Raw genomic sequence first — 9,867 nt, 5'->3', positions numbered from 1 at the left:
GTTACAAGACTGTGTACATTAAGGTTATATTTTCCTACAATTCTACTACTTATATTCTATGTCCCCCCTACATTTTAATTTATTTCCAACATTGTCAGATAAAAACAATGGTCTGTCTCTCGACTGTTTTGAGGAAATCTATGCAGTATGTATGTGGGATGCCTGGCACCATGCCTGGCACAGAAGTAGGGGCTCAACCAGCAGTAGCTACTGTTTCTATGAGAGGAAACCCAGGGCACCCCTAAGGGGACTGTCCCAAGGCTGTTGTGAATCCACAAGTGGCTGGCACCTCTTATAATGTGTCATTTTCACTTCAGGAGAGGAGGAAGCTAGTGGTTGGCTAGGCTCACCACCAGGGAGGTGACTTTTTCCTATTCACCACCCTCAAATCATCTTAACTCAAATGAGGGCCTCGACATTGTGTAAACGACTGTGTGTGGTGGACCTTTAGGTAATCACAAACTGTTGAATTCATGAACATGACATCCTCCAGCACCAAGGTTGTCTTTTCCTGTAAAGCACAGTGGTAGGCATGCATGGATCATTATTGCAGCCAGTGTAGACAACAGGTTGGAAGGAGGCAAGAGACGGTGATGGAGTGAGTTTGACCTGGCTCTTTCTTGTCAGTCCTGCATCTATTCAAGCGGGCTCCTCTGCCATCTTGGTGTCTATCTGCAGGACCATGTGGGCAGATGCACTAGGTTGAGGAATCAGAGTGTCCCAACACAGGGAAAATCTTTGATTTAGTCAGCACTTATTTTTGTCTGAGCACGCAAGAAACCCAACTCAGCTGGATTAAGCCAGAAGGGAGCGTATCAGCTCACACGACAGAAGTCAGTCGTGGCTGGACCCAGGTGCTGTGGGAATTAGTACCTCTGTCTGTCGGCTTCTGTTACTCTTTGTGGAGTTCACTCTCAGGCTGGCTGTCCCCACGTGTTGGCACAATGACCCCGCAGCTCTGAGGCAGGGAGCTGGATAGAGACGAGAAGGGGAGAAAGAAAAACTGGTTATCTGAAATGGGACAATCGAGTCCCTGAACAGGCATGCACGTGCGCAGAAGTGACTACAGGAGACAAAGACCATTCCAGACAGGGAGTGCCCCCTACACACCTTGGGTGCCATTTGGTTAGACCAATGAATTTAAACCCGCTAGGGCGCCAGTCTCTTTAACCAGTATGACAGAGATTACATTCAGGGCTCAACCAATGACCAAATGGCACAAGTCCAGAGGACTTAACACCCCAGGACTGTAACCATCGGGGCTCTTGAGCACTCTCCTCTCACTCGAGCCTGCTCCATTTATCCGGAGTCTACTCTTTCCTCTTCCTTTGCTAAATAAAACTGCTTTTACTTTTCATTTCTGGCTTGTCTCGTGTAATTCTTTGTTCAAGACACCAAGAACCTGGATCTGGCCAGCGGGACCTGGAATTTTCCCGTAACAGCTCCGGGCTCACATCCTGCCCATAGGCAAGACGAACAGGAAGCAAACCTCACTTTCCGAAGGTTTCAGCCAAATCCCTGCTCACTTACCTTGGCTCCCCAGGGTCCTGTGCCCATCCCTCAACAAACATCTGCAGCCAAGGGGTGGGAGATACCAACCGTCCAGGCCCACTTCCCTTGCTACCCCAGGCCAGGAGCAGAGGGTCAGGCAGGGGGACAAGATGCTGCATGGGAAGAGCAGGACATGCCCGATTCCACTGGTAGAACTAACGGGTCCATCTCATCTCCCTTGACCTTCCAAAAATGTCTTCTTGTTTAGGCCCGAGACTCTGGTTTTGGCTTATTGAAAACACATGGTGGGCAGAGCCGAGAATGGGAGACGAGTGAGTCGTCTGAGCAGCACCCCGGCCTCCTCGCCGCTCTCGCCTCGCTCTCGTGGCCTGCCCGCCCGCCCACCCGCTTGCTTGCCACCCAGAATACCTTCCACCATGGCCACCTCAGCAAGTTCCCACTTGAATAAAGGCATCAAGCAGGTGTACATGTCCCTGCCTCAGGGCGAGAAGGTCCAAGCTATGTATATCTGGATCGATGGCACTGGAGAAGGACTGCGCTGCAAGACCCGTACCCTGGACTGTGAGCCCAAGTGTGTAGAAGAGTTGCCTGAGTGGAATTTTGATGGCTCTAGTACTTTTCAGTCTGAAGGCTCCAACAGTGACATGTATCTCGTGCCTGCTGCCATGTTTCGGGACCCCTTCCGCAAGGACCCCAACAAGCTGGTGTTCTGTGAAGTTTTCAAGTACAACCGAAAGCCTGCAGAGACCAATTTAGGACACACCTGTAAACGGACAATGGACATGGTAGGCAATCAGCGCCCCTGGTTTGGAATGGAGCAAGAATACACCCTCATGGGGACAGATGGGCACCCCTTCGGTTGGCCTTCCAACGGCTTCCCTGGGCCCCAAGGTCCATATTACTGTGGTGTGGGAGCAGACAGAGTCTATGGCAGGGATATCGTGGAGGCTCACTACCGGGCCTGCTTGTATGCTGGAGTCAAGATTGCAGGGACGAATGCTGAGGCCATGCCTGCCCAGTGGGAATTCCAAATAGGACCGTGTGAAGGTATCAGCATGGGAGATCATCTCTGGGTGGCCCGCTTCATCTTGCATCGTGTATGTGAAGACTCTGGAGTGATAGCAACCTTTGATCCCAAGCCCATTCCTGGAAACTGGAATGGTGCAGGCTGCCATACCAACTTCAGCACCAAGGCCACACGGGAGGAGAATGGTCTGAAGTACATTGAGGAGGCCATTGAAAAGCTAAGTAAGTGGCACCAGTACCACATTCGTGCCTACAACCCCAAGGGGGCCTGGACAATGCCTGGAACCTAACTGGATTCCAGGAAACCTCCAACATCAACGACTTCTCTGCTGGCGTAGCCAACTGTGGCGCCAGCATCCGCATTCCCTGGGCTGTCAGCCAGGAGAGAAGGGGCTACTTTGAAGACCGTCACCCCTCTGCCAACTGCGACCCCTTTGCGGTGACAGAAGCCCTCATCCGCACATGTCTTCTCAATGAAACCGGCGACGAGCCCTTCCAATACAAACACTAAGTGGACTAGACTCCAGCCGTCAAACCCCTCCTAGTTCCTCCTCCTGCTTCAGCTCTGCCCCCTCTCTCAATTGTCCCGATTGTCCCAATTGTAACTAACTCGAAGGGTAGAGCATCAAGGTCTTTTTTTATTCCTCCTGCCAGTTAATCTTGCTTTTTTGGCCAGGATAGAGGGGTCGAGTTCTTAATGTCTTCACACCCACCTTTTTTTCCTATCACTGAAGCTTTGTAGTGTGTTAGTGGGGAGGGGGACAGGGAAACATAACCACTGCTGCCACTGAATCGGGTGTGCTGGTCTGACAGGCCTGTCACCATCCGGATAGCACATCCATACGTGCTTGTGAAGGAGGGAGAGGACTTCTTCAGGTAGCTGAAGGGGGATGGCCCGACTTACTCTGTGGTTAGGTTAGGATATCTCCTCTTGGTCGAAAGCTGTTTCTTAAGAGCTCTCCACTTTCTGTTGAAAGTGGGAATTAGAGGAGGGGTTGGGAACCAGGGAAGAAAATGCCCTTGGTCTCTTGCTGTGGTGCTTTGCCTTGCTTATGGCTAAATGCCCTCCCCTAGACACAAAGCTCAGAGCATAAACAGACGGGACATCCCTACCTTGAAAGAAGAAAAAGTTTTTACTGCTTCGTCCTCCATTTATAACACAAAGCAGAGTAGTATTTTTATATTTAAATGTAAAAGCAAAAAAATCATATATATGGGTGTGTGGATATGTGTGTTCTTCTAAAGGAAGAAACTATCTTGGTCACCAGGAGCTGAATTTGAGGCAAATAATCTGGTTTAGAAATAGGATCTCCTTTTGAGTAAGGGGGTGGGGAAAGCAGTGCTTGTGAAGTTGGTGATTTGTGGCTGCTAGTCCCTTGTTAACACTTACAGGTTTCTCTGCCCTTCCCACCCTTCTGGCGGGGGACACAGGTCAGTTAACAGTGGACACACATTACTAGTCACTTGAGCCTCATGGCTTTGATTTAGAAGACATGTGTATTTGTCCACACACAGGGATTTAGAGATGAGTTGGCTGGTCAACTTGAGCATGTTACTGACAGAGGGGGTACTGGGGTTATTTTCTGGTGGGATTAGTGTGTCACTAAAGCAGGCCTTTTGATATATTAAAAAAATTTTTTTTAAAGCAAAATAGTATAGATTTTAATCAAATCTGTAGGGTTTCTCAGTAAGTTTACAGAATTGCTTGTTTGCTTCAACTGTCTCTTCACCTCTGCTCTTGGAGGAGATGGGGACAGCTTTGGAGTCAAAAAACGTGTAATTTTGTATTCTGTTGTCTTTTTTCCTGGTTTGGAATATTCCTTTTGTTAAGATTGCTGAGGAGTTGTATTTTTTTCTTTTATAATAAACAAGCCCCACCTTTATCCTACATTCCCCACACTGTTTTTGTGTTGGCTGCAGCAGGCCAGCTGTAGTTTTCTCTTGCCATGACGACCTCTAATTGCTGTGTACAGTATGTTCAGTTAGATAACTCCTCATTGTAAACAAACTGTAACTGCCCAGAGCAGCGCTTATAAATCAACCTAACATTTATAAGATCTCTTCTGACTTGTTTCTTTGTGATTCTTTTAAAATCTCATGTGTCATTTTATTCCTTAGTTTCCTACCAAAAAGAGGGGAGTGGTTTTTTTAAGAAGAAAAATAAGCTCAGCTTTATCTGCTATTTCAATTTTTAGAAATCTGGATTCATGTCGCTGATCAGCTCTTTCCCTTACTTCTCTAAATTGGGTATTTGGGATCTCTGAGATTAAGTTTTTTCACCTAGACGATGAGAGTACACAATCCTCAATGAAACCGGCGACGAGCCCTTCCAATACAAAAACTAAGTGGACTAGACTTCCAGCCGTCAAACCCCTCTTAGTTCTTCCTCCTGCTTCAGCTCTGCCCCCTCTCTCAATTGTCCTAATTGTCCCAATTGTAACTAACTCAAAGGGTAGAGCATCAAGGTCTTTTTTTATTCCTCCTGCCAGTTAATCTTGCTTTTTTGGCCAGGATAGAGGGGTCGAGTTCTTAATCTCTTCACACCCACCTTTTTTTCCTATCACTGAAGCTTTGTAGTGTGTTAGTGGGGAGGGGGACAGGGAAACATAACCACTGCTGCCACTGAATCGGGTGTGCTGGTCTGACAGGCCTGTCACCATCCGGATAGCACATCCATACGTGCTTGTGAAGGAGGGAGAGGACTTCTTCAGGTAGCCGAAGGGGGATGGCCCGACTTACTCTGTGGTTAGGTTAGGATATCTCCTCTTGGTAGAGAGCTGTTTCTTAAGAGCTCTCCACTTTCTGTTGAAAGTGGGAATTAGAGGAGGGGTTGGGAACCAGGGAAGAAAATGAGCTTGGTCTCTTGCTGTGGTGCTTTGCCTTGCCAGCTAGCTGCAGCACAAGGCTGAGAATATGGTCTATTTGATGAGTATTCCAGGTGCAGTAGAAAATTATATGCATTTTATTGTTTTTGGGTAGAGTGTTCCATAAAGGTGTATTTGGTTAAACTGCTTGATAGTGTTGTTCAAGTCTTCTACATCCTTATAGATTTTCCACATTCTTGTTCTATCAGTGACTGGGGGAATAACATTGAAGTCTCTAAATATAATTTTGGATTTTTAAATTTTTCCTTTTGGTCCTGTCAGATTTTTCTTTGTATATTCTGAAGCTCTGCTATTTGTTGCATAAACAGTTATGTTCGTATGTCTTCTTGATAAATTGACCCTTTTGTCATTATGTAATATTCCTTTTTATGAAGCCTACTTTACTTCTACTTTACTATGTAGACAGTGTCTATTTGATGAGTATTCCAGGTGCACTAGAAAATTATATGCCTTTTATTGTTTTTGGGTAGAGTGTTCCATAATGGTGTATTTGGTTAAACTGCTTGATAGTGTTGTTCAAGTCTTCTACATCCTTATAGATTTTCCACATTCTTGTTCTATCAGTGACCGGGGGAATAACATTGAAGTCTCTAAATATAATTTTGGATTTTTAAATTTTTCCTTTTGGTCCTGTCAGATTTTTCTTTGTATATTCTGAAGCTCTGCTATTTGTTGCATAAACAGTTATGTTCGTATGTCTTCTTGATAAATTGACCCTTTTGTCATTATGTAATATTCCTTTTTATGAAGCCTACTTTACTTCTACTTTACTATGTAGACAGTAGAACTTTTCATAATTAGTGTTTCTGTGATGTATTTTATTCCATCCTTTACCTTTAACCTATCTGTGTCTTTGTGTTTAAAGTGGGTATGTTGTAGACAACACAGCATTGGGTCTTGTTTTTTGATCTAGTCTGTCAATCTTGGGTCTTTGAATTGGAATGTTTAGGCAATTTACATTTAGTGTAATTATTGATAGGTTGGGTTCAAATATACCATCTTGCTATTTATTTTCTATTTTTCCAGTGTGTTCTTTGTTTCACTTTTTACTGCCTTATTTTGTATTAATTCAGCATTTTTTAGGATTCCATTCTAAAGCTAGTAGAGAATTTTCTCTATAAGCTTAATAGTTATATCTCTTTAAGTTTTTAGTAATTACTCTAGAGTTTGTAATATATATTTTTAACTTATCACAGTCTACTTTCCATTAGTAATATACCATTTTATTTATGACATAAGAATCTTACATCAGTCCAATTTCTTTTCCCCCTCCTGTCCTTTATGCTCTTATTATCACATATTTTACTTATCCATACATTGTAGCCCAATACATTGTTATTTTTACATTAAGTACTCAACTATCTTTTAAAGAAAGTGAAAAATTAGAAAACATAAAAGTTTTTAAAATCTACCCACATAGTTAACATTTCTGGTACTCATTATCCATTTGTAATAGACTTGGTATCTATCTGATATTTTCCTCAGCCAGAAGAGCTTTATTTCATCATTTTTATAATGAAGGTCTGCTAGTAATAATGAACTTTCTCAGCTTTTGTTTATCTGAACATTTTTTATTTTGTGTTACTTTTGAAAAATATTTTCACTAGGTGTAGAATTCTTGATTGATACTCTTTTTTTCTTTGTCTCTATACATTACAGATATTGTTCCATTGTCTTCTGGCTAGCATAGTTTCAATGTAATAGTCTTTATCATTTTTTAGTTATATTGTCCTGGATGTGTGAGTATTTTTTTTCTCTGACTAATTATAAGATTTTCTCTTTATCATTGGTTTTCATAAACTTTTTTTTATGAAATGCCTTGATGTAATTTTCTTTGTATTTATTCTGCCTTGGGGTTTATTGAGGGTTTTGGATATGTTGACATATTTTTAATGAAATTTAGAGAACTTTCAACTATTACTTCTTCAAATAAAATGAAATGCCTTGATGTAATTTTCTTTGTATTTATTCTGCCTTGGGGTTTATTGAGGGTTTGGGATATGTTGACATATTTTTAATGAAATTTAGAGAACTTTCAACTATTACTTCTTCAAATAATTTTTGTGCTCTTTTCCTTTTCTTTGAGGACTCCAAATTATACAACATGGTTGTGATATTGTGATATAATAGGAAATATATATTTTAGTTTTGTCCACAGCATCTGGCTCACGGCTCCTGAAACCCTTGTAATTTCCTAAGTGACTAGAGGAACAGGAGTATCTTTTGTTAAAAAATTTGGACTTTTGTCCTCAGTTCCTGAAATAGTTCCAGAGTGATAAAGGTGAAAGTCTTGTCTTTTGTTATTTATAACAAGCCCCTTTCAACCACACCTGAATTTATATTAATTTATGATTAATTAATTTAAATTAATTAATTTTTTGGAAAGCCCCTAGGCAACTGCAAGATGGGGGACTAGTTGACAGGGGAATTAACTATGTGATTAGTGGGTTGGAACTTTCAGCTTCAACCCCTGACCTCTGGGGAGGATAGAGGGGCTAAATGTTGAGTTGATCACCAATGGTTGGTGATGTGATCAATTGTGCCTATGTAGTGAAGCCTCCATAAAAACCCCAAAGAACAGGGTTTGGAGACCTTTCCCGGTTGGTGAACAGACCATCATGTACTGGGAGGGTGGTATACCCCAACCCCACAGAGATAGAAGTTCCTGCACTTGAGACCTACTGAACCTAGTCCTGTGTATCTCTTCAGCTGGTTATTTGTGTTTTAAAAATCTTTTGTAACGAATGAGTAAGTATAACTAAAGTGTTTCTATGAGCTCTGTGAGCTGCTCTAGCAAATTAATTGAACCCGACAAGGGGTCATGGGAGTCCCCAATTTATAGCCAGTTGGTCAGAAGCACAGGTCACAACCTGGGACTTGCAATTGTCATCTGAAGTGGGCTTGTGGAACTGAGCCTTAACCTGGTAGGATCTGATGCTATCTCCAGGAAGATAATGTCAGAATTGAATTGAATTACAGGACACTCAGCTGGTGTCTGCTGAAGAATTGGTTGTTGTTGGGTAGAAATCTCCACACATTTTGGATACAAAAGTGTTTTGTATTGTGTGTGAGAGCAGAGAGAAAAAAATTGATTGTTTTTTCGTCCAGAATGGAAGATCACTTAATAACATCCCACGTGTCACTGAGGCTCTATTTAATGTTAGCTTTTTTTCCTTATCTCTTTGCTTCTGTTTGGATAGTCTCTCTTGCCTTTTATTCCATTTTACCTGTTTTCTTTCTGCAATATCTAAACTGCTCTTAAGTTGTCCAGTGAATTTTTCATTTTAGATATTGTAATTTTTGTCTTTAGATGTTCCAGATTTTAAAAAACAAACAAAAAAACCTTTCTTTTTCTCTTTGTATACTTATATTTTCCTTAAACCTTGAAAATATTTATAATAGCTGCTTCAAAGTCCTTTTATACTAATTACATCACTTCTGTAATTTCTGGGTTTGATTCTATAGGTTTATTCTGCTGAAATATATTGGGTTACATTTTTCTGCTTTTTTTTTTTTTGGCATGTTTGGTTATTTTTTAATTGGATGCTGGACATTGTGTGTACAAAGTTGAGCATCTGGATTTTTTTTTCTTTCGTAAAGTACATTGATATGTGCTCTGAGAGGCAGTGAATTTGCTTTCATATTGTCTTGCATTTTCGAGACTTGTCTTTAAGCTTTGTGCGGTCTAGAGTAGCCTTTACTCTGCGGATAGCTTCATTCTACCACTAAGGCGCTCCCTTTATAGGGTTTCTCCTGAACGTCTCGGGTGTTCAGTGAGGCCTCTCCATTCTTTTGGGTGAGAGCTCAAATGCATCTCGACCCTGTCAAGCTTCAGCATTTGTTCAGCTTACGGTTCCTGGTAGTTGTTCTCTTTTTGGTAATTATTCTTTCCCTGGCTACGTGGAGTATTTCCCTACACATTCACAAATTAGTGTTCCATCAAAGACCCAGGGCATCTCTCTGCAGGTTTCTGGCCCTCTTTTGCTGCATAGTTCTTCCTCTTCAGTTCTCTGCCCCACAGATTCGGGCAGTCTCAGCCTTCCCAAGCTCTGTCTCTGTCTTCTCAGCTCATGAGACTGCAGAATGTGCTTGGATTCTCTGAATCTTTGCTGGGTCCACTGGGTGCCTCTAGGCATAAATCTGTGGAATCACAGGGCTCACCTCCTTTGTTTCCCTTTCTCAGAAACTAAAGTACTATGAGGCCTATTGTCTAATATCTGAAAACAGTTGTTTTACATATTTTTCCATGCATTTTAAAAAAATTATTTTATGTAGTGTAGTAGGCAGAATATGGACGCTTAAAGATGTCCATTCCTTTTTTTTTTCATTAAATTTTTATTTTGTCAATATACAATGTATATGATTATTATGGCCCATCACCGACACCTCCCTCCCTCCTCCCTCTCTCCCCTCCCCCCCAAGAATGTCCTTTCCGTTTGCTTGT

At 42.1% G+C, this 9,867-nt stretch overlaps 1 pseudogene across 1 annotated transcript; it reads left to right on the top strand.

Annotated features, from left to right (window-relative positions):
* The first annotated feature begins 1,800 nt into the window (after nucleotides 1-1,800).
* LOC103586952 lies at nucleotides 1,801-3,074 on the top strand (annotated as a pseudogene). Its single transcript, XR_550188.1, has one exon. The product of XR_550188.1 is annotated as a glutamine synthetase pseudogene (transcript).
* The last annotated feature ends 6,793 nt before the right edge of the window (nucleotides 3,075-9,867 follow it).

The sequence above is a fragment of the Galeopterus variegatus genome, unplaced genomic scaffold (assembly GCF_000696425.1).
Source record: "Galeopterus variegatus unplaced genomic scaffold, G_variegatus-3.0.2 Scaffold397, whole genome shotgun sequence".
Taxonomy (NCBI): domain Eukaryota; kingdom Metazoa; phylum Chordata; class Mammalia; order Dermoptera; family Cynocephalidae; genus Galeopterus; species Galeopterus variegatus.
This window is presented reverse-complemented; position numbering and strand designations above follow the sequence as displayed.